General features: G+C 36.3%; 1 protein-coding gene across 2 annotated transcripts in view; it reads left to right on the top strand.

Moving 5' to 3' along the window:
- INPP4B (inositol polyphosphate-4-phosphatase type II B) overlaps nucleotides 1-20982 on the top strand; it is a 325665-nt gene that overhangs the window by 45579 nt on the left and 259104 nt on the right. The window lies entirely within an intron of this gene.

Raw genomic sequence — 20982 nt, forward strand, 5'->3', positions numbered from 1 at the left:
CATATTCAGTAATAGCTTGTGTGACGTTTCCCCATGCCATTTCAAAAACACTGCAATATGGAAAGTTCTCTCTCCTTCCCTCCTCCTCCCTTTTTTTAAAATCTTCTTTATTCTGCATCTTCTAAAATATTTATCCAAATTAGTTTTGCTAAGCAATCCAGATTATTGAAAAAAGTTATAACATAAAAATGTTAGCATGAAAAGTACATCTTTGCTTAGAACAGGGTCTCTCACATTATAGTTAAGATTGTGAACTGTGGCTCACCTAAACAAAGATTTATATCCAGACCCCAACACTTATTAGTTCTGTAAGCATGGGCCAGTTACTTCACCACCATGGGCCTCAGTTTACTCATCAATAAAATGGGGGATAAGAGTGCCTATTATATAAGGTGGTTGTAAGGACAAAATGAGCTAATTGTTGTAAACCTTCTATCAGAGTGTCTGTCATACAGTGCTGCTTAACGCATGCTAGTTGCTATTGCTGCTGTTTTTAATATTATTATATGATCTTTATTTATATTTTAGTACTATAATACTTCAGTACTAAACTTTGAAAAAGTTTTTTTTTTGTTTTAACGATAACCACAGAAAACTTTTCAACTGAGAATTGATCAAAGATAGTATTTCCTAAATGACTCTTGACCTTACATATGTATGTTCAAATATGTTTTACTTTTATTTTAAATATATACTCATTCTCATCTTTGCCATTGTAAGGGCAAACTTTAACAGCACTGTTCCATATCATACACTGTTCTTTAGGTTTTACGTATTTGCTCATTTAGTCTTCAGAAGACTACTAAAACGTAGATACTATGAGTATCATTGCCATTTTCTAGATTTCTTCAATTGCAGGAAATTGAGGCACAGAGAGGTGAAGTAGCTTTCCCAAAGTCACAAAACTATTAAGTAGAAGTTCTCGGATTTGAACCAGGCCATTCAGCTCCAGAGTCTGTGTTCTTCTTAATCACCACACTCTAAAATGACGACAAATAACATGGTAGATAATTATTGTTCAGATACCAATTATATTTTGCCACAAGAGTGTTTTTACTTGTATATTTCAAGTCTCAAAGCAATTCCAACAATTTCACTAAAATACATTTTTCTCTAAGTATTTGAGATTTATGATCTTAGGTTTTCAGAATCTTAAAAGGTCAAATGTTGTTACTCTATTCATCCTCTCAAACACTTTCTGCATTATGAAAGGGCACCAATCTATTCAATATAGATGCAAAAATAGAATTTATGACACATACAGAACTTGGCTCTTCAATCAGAGCTCTTTCCACTGTGCTGCATAACATAGAGTCAGATTTTCAAAATCGTAATTGTTAGAGCCTACAGCTATTTGAGCCTGATTCCCATTCTGGCAAAGAAAATAAATGATTCAGTTGAAAATCCTCTATATTTCAAGTCCAGAAGAGAAGCACACTTCATGCCTTTGTATGTGTGTATGTATGCATGTATTTTGTAGGCAGGTACAGAGGGTAAGTCCTTGGTTTAGGGCCTAAATTGAGGAAAATCTACTTAAGCAATCATGTGAGATACTATTTGTGATGATATCAAGGCAGCAGGAGTCAGTGTAGTAAAGATACTCGGGTTTCATTTCCAGTACTAGAAGACTGAGCTAATTACTCCTGCCTGGAGAGGAAACACTTCTGCTGATGATAGAAGTGGAAAGGATGTCATCACACTTATTTTTTATCCTCGAGAGTGTGCCAAGCTGCTCCTTCAGAGGCACATATTTCTACCAGCTGTCAAAAGTCATACTGGAAACTAAGTAAGGACGTGGGAAGGAGACCTGCCCATCATTGAAATGCCTCCCAACACTCCCTACCCTTCCCATTGCAGAACCAAATGCATATAATATTTTCTGCCTTTATTATTATCTTTTTTATTGATGCATAATAATTATACATATTTATTGGGTACATGTGATATTTTGTTACATGTATACAATGTGTAATAATCAAATCGGGGTATTTAAGATATCCATCACCTCAAACATTTATCATTTCTTTGTGTTGGAAATGTTTCAAATCTTCTCTTTTAGCTATTTTGAAATATACAATAAATTTCTGCTAACTATAGTCACTTTACTGTGCTATCAAACACTAGAACTTATTCCATTAACTGTATGTTTGTACCAATTAATCAACCACTCTTCATCTCCCCCGTCCCCCCCGCCCCACATGCTCCCCAGCCTCTGGTAACCATCTTTCTACTCCCTACCCCCATGAGATCCACTTTTATAGCTCCCGCATATGAGTAAGAACATGTGATATTTGTCTTTCTGTGCATGGCTTATTTCACTTAACATGATGACCTCTAGTTCATCCATGTTGCTGCAAATGACAGGATTTCGTTCTTTTTTTATGACTGATAGTATTCCATTGTGATACATATCACATTTTCTTTATCTGTTTATCCATTGATGGACACTTAGGTTGATACCATATCTTGACAATTTTGAATTGTGCTACAACAAACATGGAAGTGCAAGTATCCTATTCATGTAGTTTTTTTTTCCTTTGCATAAATATTTAGTAGTGGGATTGCTGTATTGTATAGTAGATCTACTTTTAGTTTTTTCAGAAATCTCCATACTGGTTTTCATAATGGCTGTGTTAATTTACATTCTCATCAATAGTGTATAAAAGTTTCCTTTTCTGTACACCCTCACCAGCATTTGTTACTTTTGGTAATATCCATTTGTTACTTTTGGTAATATCCACTCTAACTGGGATGAAATAATATCTCATTGTGGTCTTGATTTGCATATCCCTGATGATTAATGATGTTGGACATTTTTTGATATACCTGTTGGCCATTTGTATGTCTTCTTCTGAGAAATATATATTCATGTCGTTTGCCCACTTTTTAGTGGGACTATTTTTTTTTAACTGTTCAGTTGTTTGAGATCCTTGTATATTCTCTATACTAGTCCCTGTCAGGTGAATAGTTTGCAAATATTTTCTCCCTTGATACAGATTTTCTCTTCACTGAGTTGATTGTTTTCTTTCCTATGCGGAAGCTTTTAACATAGTTCCTTTCGTCTATTTTTGTTTTTGTTGGCTGTGCTTTTGAAGTCTTAGCCATAAAATCTTTGCCTACACTAATATCCTGAAATGTTGCCCATATTTTTTTTTACTAGTTTCATAGTTTTGAGCCTATGTTTAAGCCTTTAGTCCATTTTGAATGGATTTTTATATATGATGAGAGATAGGGATCTAGTTTCATTCTTCTGCATATGAAAATACAGTTTTCCCAGCACCATTTATTGAAGAGGGTGTCCTTTCCCCAGTGTATGTTCTTGGTGCCTTTGTCAAAAATTAATTAACTTTTGGTTCAGTATTGCTTTAACTATTTGAGGTCTTTTGTGGTTCCATACACATTTTAGGATTGTTTTTTCTATTCCCATGAAGAATGCCATTAGTATTTTGATAGGGATTGTATTGAATCTGTAAATTGCTTTGGGTAATGTGATCATTTTAACAATATTAATTCTTACAATTCATGAACATGGGATGCCCTTACATTTGTTTATATCATCAGAGTTTTCAATTTCTTTCATCAGGGTTTTGTAGTCTTCATTGTAGAGGTCTTTCACCTCCTTGGTTAAATTTATTCAGTTTTTTTTTTTGGTAGCTATTATAAATGGTATTGATTTCTTTATTTTTCAGCTAGTTATTGGTGTATAGAAATGCTACTGATTATTGTATGTTTTTGTATCCTGCAACTTTACCGATTTATCAATTCTAAGAGTTTTTTTGGTGGAGTCTATAGGTTTTTCTATATATGTCTTTTCAAGAGCATGTTGTCTGCAAAGAGGAACAATTTGACATCTTCTTTTCTAATTTTAGTGCCTTTTATTTCTTCTTAATCTTTCTTTTCTTCAATGCACAGCATTAAATTATATGCTAATAGATAAAAGATTTGAGGAATCTATTCAGAGTCTGAGCTACTTTTATCAGGATGCTTTATTTTAAAGGAAAATCTAAAAGAGTTTTAGAACTCTAGACACATTCTGTGGGGGTTCATTTTGCAGTGTTTAGTGTGTTTCATGAGAGTAATTTTTTAATCTATACTGCTGGACATTGGCCCAGGCTAGTTATTGACTATTATGAAGGCATTTATTTATATCTGGAAGACAGACATTAGGATGAATAGACTGGGTTTTAAGTATTTATTGGCTATCTATGACCTTGAGTATTTAACTTCCCTGGCTATCAAGTTTTCTCAGAAAGAGTGGTATAAATGAGAGAATGAATACAAACTCCAATATTATTTAAGCAATCAATATGTCTGTAACTATTGGTATATCAACATGTTCTGTTGTAAGTTTCCTAAGCTTGTGACCTAAGCTAGAACAATGAGACACTATCTCTGATCTACCAGGATATTTTTTTCTCCTGGCCATACTGGGGGAAGAAGCCTTCCTTAGGATATGAGGTGAGACTCTCGGCAGTTACTTTGTTGTGCCTTGGGAAGAATCTGAGAACATGGCCAAGAGAAAAATCAAAACCCCAAGAGTTTAGCTGATGTTTAAGCACCTGGGTCTGTGTTTGTCCAAACAAGAGTAACCCAGCTTACTTTAGATAAGCTGAGAAATTTCAGTATTGCCTAGTTTTCCAACATTTCTTCTTTCCTTCTTTTTCTCATTTCTCCAACACGTCCTCCCACCCTTTTCCTGTTTTTATTTTAGTATTTCATTACTCTGGCTCTTCTCTTGGCTCCCCTTCCTCCTCCTCTCTCACCGTCACCGGTGGAGAAATGTCCATGTGCCTTAGCCTGGCATGCAAGTGTTTTCTTGAAGTGGCCCAGGCTTACCTTGACAAGTGTCTGTTTGTACTCTATCACTCTTTTGCACTTACTCAGACTACTATATTTCCCTCAAATGCTAGTTTTACCTACATTTTTGGCATCCTATTATGCCTCTATTTCTTTGCAGTCACTTTTCTTTCTTTCACTAATTGTCTTACAATCATCTGCCTGTTGTTTCCTGTGTAATTCCTTTGGGAAGTGTTCCTTGATGTCTTTTTCCATTAATTTAGGTCATCATTTTCTCTGATTCTATAACAGTTTGTACAAACATACATTTCAGCAATTAGTATTGGATAGTTTGAACATTCTGTTTCCTTGCATGCCTCCCTAACTAGATTATATGTCTTTTGAGTCACAGGTAGTATCTTTTACTGCTCTACAGCTTCTGTGTCTCTTGAATTAATTGGTTTTTTGAAAGAACAAATAAATGGATAAGTGCAACTTTTTTCTTCTTTTCACAAATGGTTACATGCTATATAGATATGTTATTATGCAGATCAGGAAAAAATGTATTATTACTAATTTTCATGACTGGGGGAATAAGGATGCTATTGTCCAAAATATTGAATATTAGAAGAAAAGGAAATTATTATTTGGTTTTGAAGACACTGAATTTAAGTTGATGGTTCTATTGAAAATACCAGAATTTAACTCAATGTTTTTAAATATAGATACAGAAAAGAATCATCATTTGACACCAAACCATTTATTATTATAATATAATTATGATTTTATTTTACAGTATTAGTTTAAAGGCATATTAGGAAAGAAGCCATTTTAATTCCAGTAACAAGGACAGTGATCTTTGTTTTAATGAGTTATTTTGTATTAGTAAATTATTTCTACTGTTTGGTCTTGGGGAGCTTACATGGTTACAAAGGCAGCGTAGCTTAGTAGAAAAGTTACTTTAGACAACAGTGAGCTTTTTGCATATTTGTGTATCTTAACACAGAAGGACAGGAAATACACAGGGTGGTGGGCTTCTTGTGTGTTCATTTAAAAGATTTAGCATGTCATATTTCTAACTCTACATTTTCTGTTTCCAACTTACTGTCTTTGGCCCAAGATTAAATTTATAAGGAAAATCATAATTCTTCCATCTCTGAGAACTCATTAGAAACTGGCCAAATACATAAACTGCATAAAATTGCATAGCAGGGGTAGGTCTCTAACCCTATTCTAGTGACAAAGCCATGAACCTAGCACAAATTCTCAAACTTTGAGTCTAGCATCCCTTGTGTGACTTGGTCAGATTGGTTATTCCTGTGTTCATTGGGTCAATAGACCATGATGTTAAGAACACATATCCTTGGCTCTGAGTTACTAACCATGTGACTTAGGGCGAATTAACACCACTAAAGCTTTAGTTTCCTCTTCAGTGAAATGGAGACCAGAATAGTACCCTCCAGATAGACTGTTAGTAATCTGTAGTAATAAATAAATTATATTGCACCCTTAGTAGAGTTCACAGCACACCAAGAGTTCCACATGTAATTGTTTTTATTACTACTGCACAGCATCTGTTAGAAATTGTATATAAAATTTGAGTTAAGGAATTAGGGTGAGTTCTAGGGAATTGTGTCCTAAAGGAAGTTCACTCCTCCGTCTTTAAACTACTTCAACCAAAGGGTAATGGAGTCAAATTCGACTTCCTTTAATGACTGGCAAATATATTTAGACACTCACAAATTATATATATGTATACACACTATTTATAGCCCCCACCCCTTTCTGAGATTCTGCTATTGGCCGTCGTCCTTTCCTGCCACAGCCCCTGCCTGGACCTGAAGTCCTGCTCCTGGTCCCCCGTCTCAGCAGGTCCTCAGTAGACCTGGTTCCTCCGTTCTTCCCTCACTAGGGGTGGGGAGAACTGACCACATTCTTTGGCAGCATTCTTTGGTGTTTCTCCAGTCCTTCTTACATCCCTTGACCTTCCTACACCTCCATAAATGGTCCTTTCCTTTAATCCTCTTCAGTTAAACCATTGTGAGCGTACCATCTGTTTCTCATCAGGCCCTGACTGATAGTGCAAATACAACTTCCATTTAGCCAGTAAACATATTAGTTTGTTACATAGCATTTTGCTAATGGTGATACTTTCAAACTTCTGCTCTTTCCTCCTCATATACTATAGCTTATTTATCTTTGCATTTCTAAAGCTAGAGCAATCCTCAGTATATTGTATCCCTATAAGGTGCTGTAAAGAACTCTTTGTTCAGCTGAACTCAATTAAATTCACACTGAATTCTCTTATTTCCATTGCATCAGGCATCATAAGTTATGCTGCTAAGCTGCATGTGGATTACTGAATGACAATTTGCCTACATAAACTAAAATAGTCGTTTATAAAATCACATTTTACTTTATTTCTCCTTTTTCATTTATGCTATTTATCTTAGTTATTCTCATGCTGAAACTTAATTAATGAGTTTCAAATTAGAAATTACTGCCTATAATAATATTTTATTAGAGCCATTTATTATTTAATATTTTATGCAAAATTTATGGTTATCAGTTTATAATACGGGAAAACACTTTTAAAAATTATTTTTGAATTAAGGTAATTATAGGGTCAATTTGTACAATCAGGAGGAAAGACCAAGTGAAAGTTACCCTGAGTAAGTGAGGAAAAAAAAAATTGGTTATTTTGACTAGCATCAATAATTTGGAAAAGAAAACCATTGTAAAAATTTAATACTTTTAAAAAATAGTGGTGTATGATCTATAATGATGCTTTGTGGTTTTATGCCTCACTGAATCTTGGCTGCTTTTGCAAGGCACATGCATTATAATGAGCTGCAGTGTGGAATGACTAATGTTGTGAATACACATCGCATTTAATTGATGTAGCCACATGTCTGAAATAAATGTTCCTTGTAGTGTCAAGTGTAAACCTCTCTAGATTCTTCAGCATGCCCTGCCCACATCTGAGTGTAAAAGAAGGAATCTGAAAACTGCAAGTACTGCTGTGAGAGAGGGCTGCAAATGTTCGCTTCTTTGTGTTTCTTCCCTCTATTACTTACGGGCTGTTCTTCATTTCTGTGGAGGAGCATAAATAATATTCTTCTCGCACTGCTAAAGCCTGCCCTTCCTCCTCCATGGTCTCAGTTGATTTTTGCATCTGTGTGTATCTGCTTTATGGAGAAGGCTTAGCTCAGTGGGGAACAAACATGAAATGATTTTATTTTTCACCAGTCCTTGCTCCCCTGTTGTGTTATGTCAAATTCCTCTCCCCTGCTGAGTAGGAGATACCCCCCCAACACACACTAACAACATCCTAGGCAGAATCCATGACTTTCAAGTCATTTCCCATTACTCAAATTCTGCCCAGTTGAAAACACCAATTTCATCTCTTTACAAAACTTTCCAACACCATGGGCCAGGCGTGGGCTCCTTGATCCATGGGAAAGGTGTGTGGCTGGCTTGTCTACTCCTACCATTAACTTACTTGGGAGCCCAGGGTAAGATTGGTTGGCTGACCTTTAAAGATGCCTTCTTCTCCATTTTTTTTTTTTTTTTTTTTTTTGCGTGATGAGTATGAAGAAAGAAAAAAAGAGAACAGCGGTCTCTTACATGACCGGTGCTGCAATAATTTTCTTTATTGGTTACTGGTGCTTCCCAGGCTGTTGCTGGCCAGTTGCACACCTGGCTGTCTCATGGGGAGCATACATGAGTCTGTTGGAGGGCTCTGTTGAGGGGCTTCATTCTCAGCCTTAATCCTTTGACACACCCCATAGCATCTTGCTACTTGAGTCTCCTCTCCTAGTGAGCAGTCCTTTTCTGTGGGGTCCTGTAAAGTGATCCAATCCTGCTTTCTTTCAAGATGCCCTCTGAACGGTGAAAACCAAATACTGAGAGTACAGGTTGCAATACTGAAATCAGCTTCCTCTGTCTTCTGTTGTGTTTTTCTTTTTCTAATCTGCCTCCCCTTGGCTCAGATAAACATAGGGCAGATCAGGAACACCCTGCATGAATGGAAATCAGTGAGTGCTGGAACCCCAATATCTATTAGGGATTCACTTAGATCCCTCTTAATTAGCATGTTGGACAGGAAGTAGGTTTTATTTCCCATGAGGCCAAGAATCTATGGCAAGAGTCTGTGGCTTTTTATGACCTCTACGTGTCTCCTTTCCCATTTTTAAAAGTGCACAGGGAAGGAAAGTCAGGAGGCCGAAGTGACATTAAATCTCTGAACATGAGGAACCCTGTTGTTTGCAGTTCTCTTTAGAATATGGGGTACTTAAGTTCTTTTTGTTTTTAGCATTAACTGTTAGTCACCAATTTGGAGCAAAAGGGAAAGTTCTACTGAAGATTCTGTTCACCTGTTTTCTCACATTCCTATCGGCAGAAGCACCAGAGAGAGCTGTTAGAAAGGGCAGTGAAATAACAGAGCTATATCTCATTTCTGAAATCCCCCCCAGTCTCACTCTCCCGCGCCCCACCAAGTGCACTTACACAGTTCGGTTTCCCAGGTCAGTGGAAAGAGCGCAAGGACGGAAGCCGTGGCCTGAGTTCCAGTCTGATCGCTGCCTGAGCTCAGCGCTCACTGTGACTTCACCCTTCCTTGCCTCAGATAATCCATCTTGGGAAATGCAGATGAACCTACCTGCCCCCTACTTATCTTTCAGGGATGTTGGAAGACAAATGAGATAATATCGGAAAACCCTGTGGAAGAAATGTGATGTATAAATCTAGGGCGACATTATGTATGAGACAACACCTTAATCATTCTTTCACCTGCTGTAAGAGGCGATGTCTTTGTGCTGTTCTAAATGTAATAGAGGGATCGCTGGACTCAATGAATTTTGAAATTTTGGTTCCACTTGGCTTTGGGCACTAACTGACTCTATTTCTTTAGACAAATGACATCATTTATTTATGTTTACTTCCATATCTAAAAAATATGCAGCAAAATATTATTATTATTTGAACTTTGAGGTTCAAATAGCACAAGGGATAAGGGAAGTCTGTGAAATGTATAATACGTTTAGAAATATATCTGAGCATATGTATGTATGAATATGATTACACATAAAATAATACAGCTCTATGTAATTACATGTACATATATCCTTATACCTTTCCACATACATACATACATACATATATCCCTTTCATTTGTCTTAATTGCATGGCACAATTGGAGGAACAGCCCTTGAAGTTTCCTAAATTAACATATATACAAATGAAATAGACAATTCATTACAACTCATTTTTCATAACAATTTGAAAACTTGCCCTGTACTTGTGTGTGGTGTATTAATCAGACTCTCACAGGTAACTAAAACTGGATTCTTAGCTCCAGCTTTTTCTATATCTTCCCTCAGGTGGCGGTGCTTTTGCCACAGTTGAGACAAAAGTCATTTTGAGAATAAAAGTACAGGGAGATCACAGACTGCATTCAGAGATAAATTACTTTTACCCCTCATGCTTTCTGTAAACTGTACTTCCTTCATTTCTCTCCTGTTTTGCCTTTCTGCTAAACAGCTAATCATCTGTGCTCTTACCCTAAGAACTGATTCTTTTACTTTTTATCTATCAATTCTCAATTTGGAGATATATAAGTTTTAGTAGTGTTAACTTCCCTACCCCATCCTCCTGAAGATTTGGTAGAATTTGTGTAGGACATCTTATCCTGTTTCCTTTCTCTCCCTTTCTCTCTTCCATCTCTGTATTGTGCGTTCTTAAATCAGCCTTTTTAAAGCACAGTTATCACCAGGTGATACCTCAAGGTAAGGGGTTATAGAAAGCGAACAAAGAGAGATGATATACTTGTTTGCACCTTTTTTTTTGGTTAGACCACCTTCTGTGCCTCACACACAACCTGAACTTTCCTGCAGTGCCTTTTGAGTGTCCGCATCTGAGCTGCTTTACTCCCACCCAGCCACTCTCACCTACTACCTCCCTTAATACTGAACCTTATTAATTAGTCTAGACAACCATTCTCCCACACTCTCTTACCAATACTCCAGTAAGTAGGAATTTCTCTCTTTGCTGAACTCCTTTAGCATCTATACCATGCTTATGACATCTGCCATCCATTAAGCTTGTTTGTGCCCATGTTTTTCGTTTGCACTAATCTGTGTCATTCTTAAGGGAACCAGCCATATCATATTTATAGTTATATCTCCTACATCACAAAAAAATGATACCTTAAACAAATAAACGTGTGACAAATTTTTGATGGACATATTGGTTTATAATATAACTTATAGTGTTTGATCATTACTTATAAAATGAATTATTTTACTCATTCTATTATCCATTAACATTTATTTAATACTACTTAATACTACTACCATAAGAAGTGACAATATCCAGCTTTAAATAATGCAGAAATGGTCATTACATAACTTGCAGAGGAGTTGGAGAGATACAAACCAACCAAAAAAAATACATGATATAATTACAAATTGTGATCAATGCTATGATGAAACAAGGTTTCATGACAGAGATTAACAGTAGGAGATTTAACTTTATATAGGATGATTAGGGAAAGCCTTGTTGAGCAGTAACATTTCAATCAGAAACTTGAAAGAACTCCCTCAACATTTATATTCATTTATATATCATTGCCTGAAATATAGTAGCCAAATGTAACTGCAAGACAAACTGGGAAAATTTCAAATTCTTACAAAATTGGGATTATGGCAGTAAGGGAGAAGTGGCAAATTGACAAAAAGTAGACAAATATCAATGGCCTGTCCTACCTACCAAAATCAGTCCATGCTCTTTTTAGAGATTAGGGTAGCGATACAGGTAGGGCAAGCCCATGCAGGGTTTTCAAGACATTTTCATTTCATTTTATCTGACTTGGGAAACCAATGAATGAATGGCTTTAAATAGGAATTGGACATAAACCCAGTTTTACTTTTAAATGATCACACTAGCCACTATGTGGAATATGGATTAAACAGGATGGAAAGAACAGGTAGAATAGATGATGATGGCCGGACCAGTATGATGGCCGGACCAGTGCATTGGCAGTAGAATGGAGGAAAGTGGTTGGATTTAGGATATACTTAGTGAAAAATAGGATAGAGTAGCTGAGGTGAAGAGAAAGCATCAAGAGTGATACCCAAAGAGCAAATAATAATGCTATAACAAACTATATAAAAAACTATATAAAACTATATAAAATAACAAGTACATAGATACATATATATAAATATCTGCCCTTGGTGAAACTCAGCTCTTACAACAAAAGTACTGATACAGAGTTTGAGTCGCTTTATTAGATTTTTCAAACTGCTGTATTAGCATGACAGTTGGAATGTACTTTTTCCACCTAACAGTTTATAAGTGATAATCACTTTTTTTTGTGAGTTGACATAATTAAATGGTATTACATCATTGTAGGCACCATAATCATCATCTTGGACTGTTATCTAAAATTACGTTTTCCTTTCCTGCAGCATGTGGATCTCTGACCTGGATCCTGTGGGATTTGCTGAATTAACATAGACATTATCCTATCCCTGAAATGACCTAAATTCTTCACAGCCTAGAGAGAGATTTTACCATTAATTATTTTCAGTGTATCAGTAACTACACTTGGCTTTGTAAAATGAAGTTGTCCTTGGAAATTAAAATGGTGCAGATGTATTTTCAGGGCTGCTTTCTGTGAATTTCCCAGGTCTCCACCATGTTTGCTTCTAGAGTAATGACTTTGAAACACCTCGACTGTTGACATCTTTCTATCCAGCGCTAAAGTCCAGATGGTTTTAGATAACCAGCTGTTCCTCAGGGATAAGACAAAGTACTAAGTAATGTTAAAAATCATAAGTGAATAAGTTTTATAATATGACCCTGTTTTTATATCTGCTAGATTGGCTACTCATTTACCCTTCTAGACAGAGGTCTCTGAAATGATTTATCATAATTACTGGTTGTGTGTGTATTATGTTTATATTAACATTAGGTTCAGAATTCATATAGATGTTATCAGAATCAGGGTCTATAATAGGTTCCACTTTATGGTTAAAATTACCTCAAATAACATTTCTCTTAGTATTGCTTTAAAAGCCATTCTTATATATGAAATTTAATTCAAAAGGAAACATATTGTAAAATTCTAGTATAATTTTTAAAGCTTTGAAGTTCTTTCTACAATGAATACTATGTAATAGTTTTCACAAGTCCCATTTTTTTTTAATGGGCACAAAAAAACAGACCTAGAGAAAATGGGATTAAAGTTCAGCATGACTGAATAAACTTTTTGACATGAAAAAGAATTTCCTGCCCCAAAAGGTTATTTTAACTCTACAATAAGTTATTAAAGTAGGTTTTGGGATACCGAGACCTAGAAATCCTTGAAAAAATTGAATCCAAATAACATAAAGCATTAAACTAAAGTCAGTCAATGTATTATTTTTGAATTAATATCTCTGAATATTGTTTATTGATGATAAGAAGGAGAGAAAATACACTTAATATATATTAGAAAATATACAGAATTTGTTATCTAATAAACAATTTGGTAATTTTACCACTTTGTTTTTCCTTTGCTATAATCAATGAGAATAAAAGAATAGGAATTTATGTGGGTAAAAATTCTAGGAAGAATTCTAGGGAGAATTCTAGATGGTAACAATGCAAGAATACCTGAATAACAGGAGAATTAGGAAGTGTAAATTGTAGTAGTAATTCTAATAAACTAATCTTTATTAAGCACTTAAATTGTGGGGATTTATAATTATTTATTTCATCTTCATGATAGTGACATGATGGTGGGTATTATTGTTATCATAACTAGTTTTATAACTGAAGGAACTTAGGTGTGGTTAGATTAAGTGTGTTGCCCAAGATTGCAAGGTTAGTTGCTAATGGAACCAGGATTTACCCAGGCAGTCTGGCTCCAGAACCTGGTTGTGTTTTTTTTCCCCCCCTTAACCAGTGTTCTTTACAGCCTCCTAAAGAAAGATAAGAAAGAATTCTATGGCTAGAATCTCAAAGGTTATTTCCTGGCACAGTTGGACAATATGCCATGTGCAGGTGGATTGCATAACAATGCCAGCGAACAGCTGCCATATGAAACCCCTCAGAAGGCTGAGATCCTTTTCTGATGGTTTTTGAATTTCTCCAATTCCAGTCAGACCCACCATTGCAGTACCTGGGGCAGAATAACCACTGAGACACATAAGTTATCCAGAAAGGCAAGATTACTTCCTTAGATTGATTGCTCCAACAAATAAGGATTTTCAAGTGGCTCTAAAGTAGCCCTCTCACCACTGTTCAGTTGAGACACGGCAATTTTACTTCTAGATATATAACTGAGGCATTGCTAAGCATACAGCCTTCCCAGCCCCGCACTATAGAGTTTGGGGCCTGGGAATATGCATTTGTGACAGATGTTCTAGGTGATTCTCATAATCAGGGGAGTTGGGGAGATAACTGCTCAACATCATTCTCAACCTGGGCTGCATGTTGGAATCACCTGGGAAGTTTTGCAAAACACTGATGCTTTGATCCTACTGCCAGATATTCTAATTTAATCAGTCTGGGCTGTAGCCTGGGCATAGCAGATTTTTAAGTTTCCTAGCAGATTCTAATATACAAGCCAAATTTGTGAATCTTTGCTGTAGAGAAGAGCTGCTCAGCCAGTGTTCCTGGAACATTGTTGGGCTAGAAATTGAGAAGAGTTTTCAATCTGGTAAGATTTGATTCTTTCCAGCCTTTGGGAGGTGGCTGGGTGTGCTTGGTGAGGCAGAAGTGGTGGTCCTCTTTCATGATCTATGGGTAAACTCTTCCTTTTACCCCAATGCATCCAATAAACATTATCATTTTCTAGGTCTGCCATAATGTGAAACAAAATGGCATGCACATCTTTAAGATAAGGAGTCTAGATTTTTAAAAAATCTCCCAGGTAATTGTGATGTTCAGGCAGTGTTGCCACATCTATTTTAGTTTCTGTGAAACACGCCTATGCTTACTTCTGTCCCCACTGCTATGATTGTGTGTTTAGTAAGTACCAGTTATGATGTAAACATTGTGTTAAAGCATAGCATTGGCATCGTTTCTGTTTGCTGGAATTCAAAATAATGAATTATCTGAAAAAATAAATCAATGACCTCTAGGGTGACTTCTATCCTTAAGTATATTATTCTACTAAAAAAAGAAAAGAAACCAAATCTGCATTTCATTCAACCTCCTGACTTCTCTCTTTTGTCTGAATGTGATAGATTAAATATGCCCACAAATTCTTTGCAGGTCTCCCTATAAAGCATGGAGTCCTTTTGCCTACCCTTTCAATCTGGTCTGTCCTTGTGACTTGCTCTGATAGGGAGAATGTAACAGTGATATAATGTGACTTCTGAACTTCTATTTTAAGAGGACTTGCAGCTTTTACTTTTGCCCTCTTGGAATACTTCCAGCATCATGCATAAAGCCAGATGAAAGGTTCCATGGACAGAGGGAATTCCAGATGTCACAGCCATTCCAGCCATCCTCCTATAGCCCCAGGCCTGTGAGTGAGGTTATCTTAGAGAATCGAGACCCGCTGGAGCCACTAGCTGACTGAGCACCACGAATGAGCCCAGAGGAGACAAGCAGAATGCCCAGTCAACTCAAAGAACGATGGAGAATAATAAATCACCATTAAGCCACTAAGTGTCAGGTTGCATTGTTATACAGAAATAGGTAACTGATACAGTAGCCATATGTCAGTTAGGTGTAGTTAGCTTGATTCTCTAAAGTCTAGAGTGTGGAAAAGCAGAATTTTCCCATTCACGTTTCTCCTTTATGGCAGAACACATAATAGCATCTAAAATAAGCTGAACATAAAGATCATTCCAATGAAAAATTGGACATCTCTAAGTTTCAGTTTTCTAATTTGTAAAGTAAGGATATTGTGTTAAATGCAATTTAAGATTCTCTTTGTGCCACCTTCCATAATACTAGCTCATTTTGGTAGTTGAATCCTCTGGAAGAATTGGAATTAATGATTCTAATTTTTTTTCTTTGTCCTCTACCTGAATTGTTCTGGCCAGTTCATTCCTTAAGTGCCCAAGATAGATAAAAGATGCTGAATGGAAATGAATGAGAGCTTAAAGTATGTGGGGGAACAAGAATCTTCCTACTCTGCTTTTCCTGTGAAAATTCTGTTCTTCCTACACATAATTGGGCTGTGCTCATCCAAACCTGTATCTGAATTGCCACATAGTTGTGGAAGGAAAACTGGTTGGCACAGTTAGGAAGATGATCTGTGCAAGGTGCTGTGCATCCACTGAATTTCTAGGTGTAAAAGTTAGTGTGCACATTTGCTGAGCCCACGTCCCAAGGCTCCAAGAAGGGTCTTCACACATTGCAAAAGGCAAATTGTGACTTTGCTGTTAAGGTTTGTCTGCTCAGGTGGTTTTGGCTGTTGCATTTGAGGTCTCTGGGGCTGACTGGTCATACGCTTGAGTTCTTATATGCTGGCTGGCTAGATGTTTTACGTTTTGCTCTAAGACTTTGGGCGTCATTATGTCAATTAAATCACATGGTAGAGAAATGACTTAGAATGCCAAGAGTTATTGAAGAAACTTTCATTTAGCATTGGGAAAAAATTGGTGAAGAGAACAATGCATAGAATTTTGAGGTCAGAAAATACTTTAGAAATCATATACTGAGGAAAGTGGGACTCCTACAGGGAGGATATATGCCCAAAGTCACTAAGCTAGTTAATGGTATTCAATGCAATTTTGAAATAAAGAAACTCTATACTATTCTTGCATACTATTAGAAATAAGAGAAGGATATTAGGCTCTGGTATTATGGCCGGTATACCAGGAATGCCAAATATTCCTTTGTACAATATTTACCTTCAAGGACATGGACACGGGTAGCTGAGCAAAGGCAGTAGTCAGATAATCCTACATGCATATATATGATATGTGTATATACATGCATACATGAGGGGGGAGGAAAGAATTTGCCAGGGCAGTGATGTAGCCTAGTCGCCACATGGAAGGCATGGAGAGCATGAGGAGAGAAGTAATTGCTTATGCTGACCTTTCCCCTGAAAGTTTCAGACCTACAAAACATGACCCAATCAATGTCTTGGAATCTGACCAGTCAGATCCTTCCCTTGTAGGGGGATGGAATTTTCTCCTCTTTTCCTGACTTAGCTTTTAGGAAATCTAAGGGGAAGAGCCTAGAGTTCCCCCTAGAGGCTAATACTTATGCTTGCAACTTAAGAAACATGCAATATAAGGATGTTGGTATTTTTAAAGCCTGGACAATTTCCTAATGAATATTAGCATGATCTCTATGCATTACCTTTAGAAATTTTAACAGGATGGAAGTAGAATATTCACAGTGGTACCTCGTTAATAAAAGATTGAAAACAGATTTTTTTATGATGGACATTTAAAAAATATATACATTTAGTAACTTTTCACCTTTTAATGTGTGCTCCGTGGTAGCACATTGGGCTTCCATGATCCAAAGTACAAATAATCTCCAAAATTGGGAGATAGGGGTTTAATTATTTGGGTAGTGAGCTGGGAAAACACCTTATATTTCTAAGTGACTGTATTCGTAACTAGATAGGACTGAATAGGCCACGTGTCATCAGCTAAAGCTTCCGTGGATAACATGGCGCGTGACTGTTATGGGATGTTACCTCTAGTGCAGCAGGCTATATTCAGAAACAAGCAGAGGCAACTTGGATGCTGTCATTTACCATTAGTTTTGCAATAGCAAATCTTGATAATCTTGGACTTATAAATATGAGGAGATTGCTCTTTCATAGGTGTTTAACAAAAAGTAATTAGAGAGGTGGAAGAGTTTCTTTTCTCATTTCTTACTTTGTCCTTTGTTAGTGCTGTGCCATAAACCACCAAAAGGGAGTTAAAGTATGATCCTATTAAAGTCGCAAGTGAGTTTTGTTAAATTCTTGGTGAGCCATACAGACATATGAGTTGGGAATGTTTTATAGTGTAGGAATGTAATCTATATATATGTTGCTTTCAAATTACGAGTTTAATTTTCCTATCATATGAAATATATATTTAAATATATTTATATAGCATAGTTACTATAGATGCAATCATACTTTTAATCTATTTTTCCTGTGTTCCAGTCCTGAGAATTTAGAAACAAATGAGGAAAGAAGAACAAAAGTTGATATATTGCTTTTGTAGCCTCTGTTTTCACTTTCTTTTGTTGTCTTAATGCTGCTATTGTGGAAGAAAGCCGTTTGGGAAGTATTGGAGGTGTTTTCTTCAACTTGATTACGCTTTGCTGCCTGGGCCTCCAGTTGTACTGTAAAGGAATTCCTGTAATTTACAGGAACACAAAGCAGTCTTTAGAAACACATTCACTGAGCAGACAGGAGGGAAAAACCACACTATTTGGCCAACCAGAATAAGAAAGCTCATGTCTGGAAAATTTTACTAAACACCCCATCAGGAAATATTCATTACTTTTATTCTAAATAGCAGTTTCCAAGATCTGTTTTTATATTTATAGACTATCTGGCAGCAAGCAAATGTAAAAGAGAGCTACATTTTATTTAGTATTTTACTTTTGCTTTCTAAATTCCACTTTTAAATCTATATAGGAAATAATGAGCTCACGAGAAAGGTTTTGGCATTCTTTCAATGTGTTCACATTTACTGGATGGTGACTGTTTATTATGCTACAAGAATAAGAATACATCTTAAACTCTTAAAACTATTAGGAATTATTGAAATTGAAGAACCTTAATGTGAAAATTAACCTGGGGCTTTGTACAAAAAATCTGACTTTGGCCATGTTCATCTGGACCACCTTATTTACTTTCTACTTATGTTTTTTGATTGCATATGTAGAGTTATCTATGAGAAGTACTTTATTCAGGTTATAAGTGGAAGGAAAGCATGCTAGAATTAGACTTTGAGAACTGAGTTCAAGTTCCAGGTTTTCCTCTTACCAATCAAGTGATCAACAAAAATGTTGCTTAACCCTTTGGGAAAGGTAGGCAATAATGCTTGGCCCTCACTGCCCCCAGGGGTTACTGAATCAATCAGGCTCAGTCAGGAGACAGAAACCACACCAGTGGTTTGAACATAGATATTAAATACAAATAATTTTTAACTAGGCACAACATAGTTGTTAATGAGATAAATGAAAGGGTCAGAAGAGAACTCCAAATAATCGTAAAGGTAGCAACTGTAGGAGGCAGCTACCATCTGTAGAGCAGGAGGAACAAAGGGAAGAACTTGGAATTATTAAAACTTAGAACCTTGGAGGAAAGGACCAGTAGAGCTAAAATTTATCCCTCCGATGATGAGCTTAGGAAAGTCCAGTAGGCCCAAGATTCACTCTGCAGAGGGAATGAAGTAAACCTAGGGTAAGGGGAAGTATGATGAGAATTTCAATTATGTCAGTATTGGTGACGTATAAGAGAAACTGATTTAGGTTTTAGGTTTTTGTTTGTTTTGTTCCAAAGAGCATGCTTGGAAGAAAGGTCACCAAGAAGAAAGATGGTGAATGCTATGCATTATGTGCTCTGATTTATCTTTAAATTATCTTATAGAAATGGCAATTGAAACACAGATGCCAATTATTGAACAGAGAATGTGACAGTAATGATTCCACTTTGATTATTTTGCTTAAATAGAGTAAGGGCTTACTATGTGTTCTTGAGGTAGCATTACAGATCGTATCCCCAAACGCTCAGAGAAAAACTAATAGCACGGGCTGTTTTTAACAGTGGAAAGCAACATAAAACCCAAGTTCTTTACCCTCACATCTCATGGTAATTTTCTTTCTATGGATTATTGCATCTAAGAGCATAAAATATACCTTTGATTGTGATGATAATAATGTCTCCTACAGAATGATTTTTTTTTTTAGAGCAAATGGAATATCTTTTTAAAAAACCCTGTATCTCTATAATACATGGAGGAGGATAAACAGACACTCAGTGATCAGATAGTGGTGATTATGATGGATTTTTCTTTTTTGTGACTTCTCTGACAATATTGATTTCAGGATGATCTGGAGTTATTTGAATATAAAATTCTTGGTTTGTATTTTTCAAATTATAGCTTAAAGTAAAAAAGTGTTTTGTGAACCCTTGATTCCTCGGAGGGGTGGAGAAGTATCTAAAGATGTGCTTTTTATGAAGGACAATTCTTGATATTATATTCAGATAGAGTGATTAATATTTTTCCTTTTTTTCTCACAAAATTTCTGCCTCAAAGGGTATTTTGTCATTATATAAGGAATATTTATAAAATATTTTAATTTTCATAAATTATTGATGTTGAAGGGCCCATATTTTATATTTTCAGTAAAATATTCTTATGCCACTGCAAGAAACTGCAAAAGCTGACCCGTGAGATTGTCCATGTGTCCAAATCATTCTCCGGTTTTAAACTGTTTACGGAGAGTGGTTTGACTTTCATTCTCTTAGAGGACCATTTAGTGCTAAGCTGCTATAAGAAAGTAGATGCTTTTTCCCAAGAATTTAACTTACAAAGAGAGAGTACCAACAGACAATACCAAAAAAGCATTCATGTTACGTTTTCTTTCTTTTCCCCCCTCATTTGGAAAGTGATTCACAATGTTTCTTTTATCTCTTGTGTATCAGTTGTTCTTGTTCTCTGGAGGAAATAAAAAGAGGTATGCTGGGAATGGCCTATCTTTCTCAAAGTTTATATAGTATCTAAATTAAGATACACTGCTGATAATTGGCTCAAGTTAATTTATTTTAACTGAGAGTGTAAATAAATGGCTGTCACCATGATGATCTTGGCTACTAAACAGAGTATGTAGCAATAGCTAATAAACAGCCAAATGTGATAGAAATTTGGAAGAGGAACAAGAAATCTTTCTTCCTAAAGGAGTGTAAAAACACTAGAAAACTAACATCTGCTCTACCATCGTTCCTCATTGGTGCTGGCAAGGCTGAGCTGTAAATACCAGCTTCCCATAGTAGCATCCTCCAGCTCCCAGTGCTGAGCTGGCTGTGAAGTGCCTGAAATCACTCTTCCCTCTAGCAGCACAGCTCTTGGGAGTAGGCACTCACTGAAGTTGACATCTGGGGAGCCTTATGAAAGATAAGGCTTTGCTCTGGTAACCTTATGTGGCTGCAGAGAGGACTCTTCCTTCAAAGTGTTCACTAGGGACATTTTAGACAATCATTGCTCTAAGTTGAGCCAGTTCTAGTTTGCAGCGTTGGAG

Source organism: Lemur catta, chromosome 5 (assembly GCF_020740605.2).
Source record: "Lemur catta isolate mLemCat1 chromosome 5, mLemCat1.pri, whole genome shotgun sequence".
Lineage (NCBI taxonomy): Eukaryota > Metazoa > Chordata > Mammalia > Primates > Lemuridae > Lemur > Lemur catta.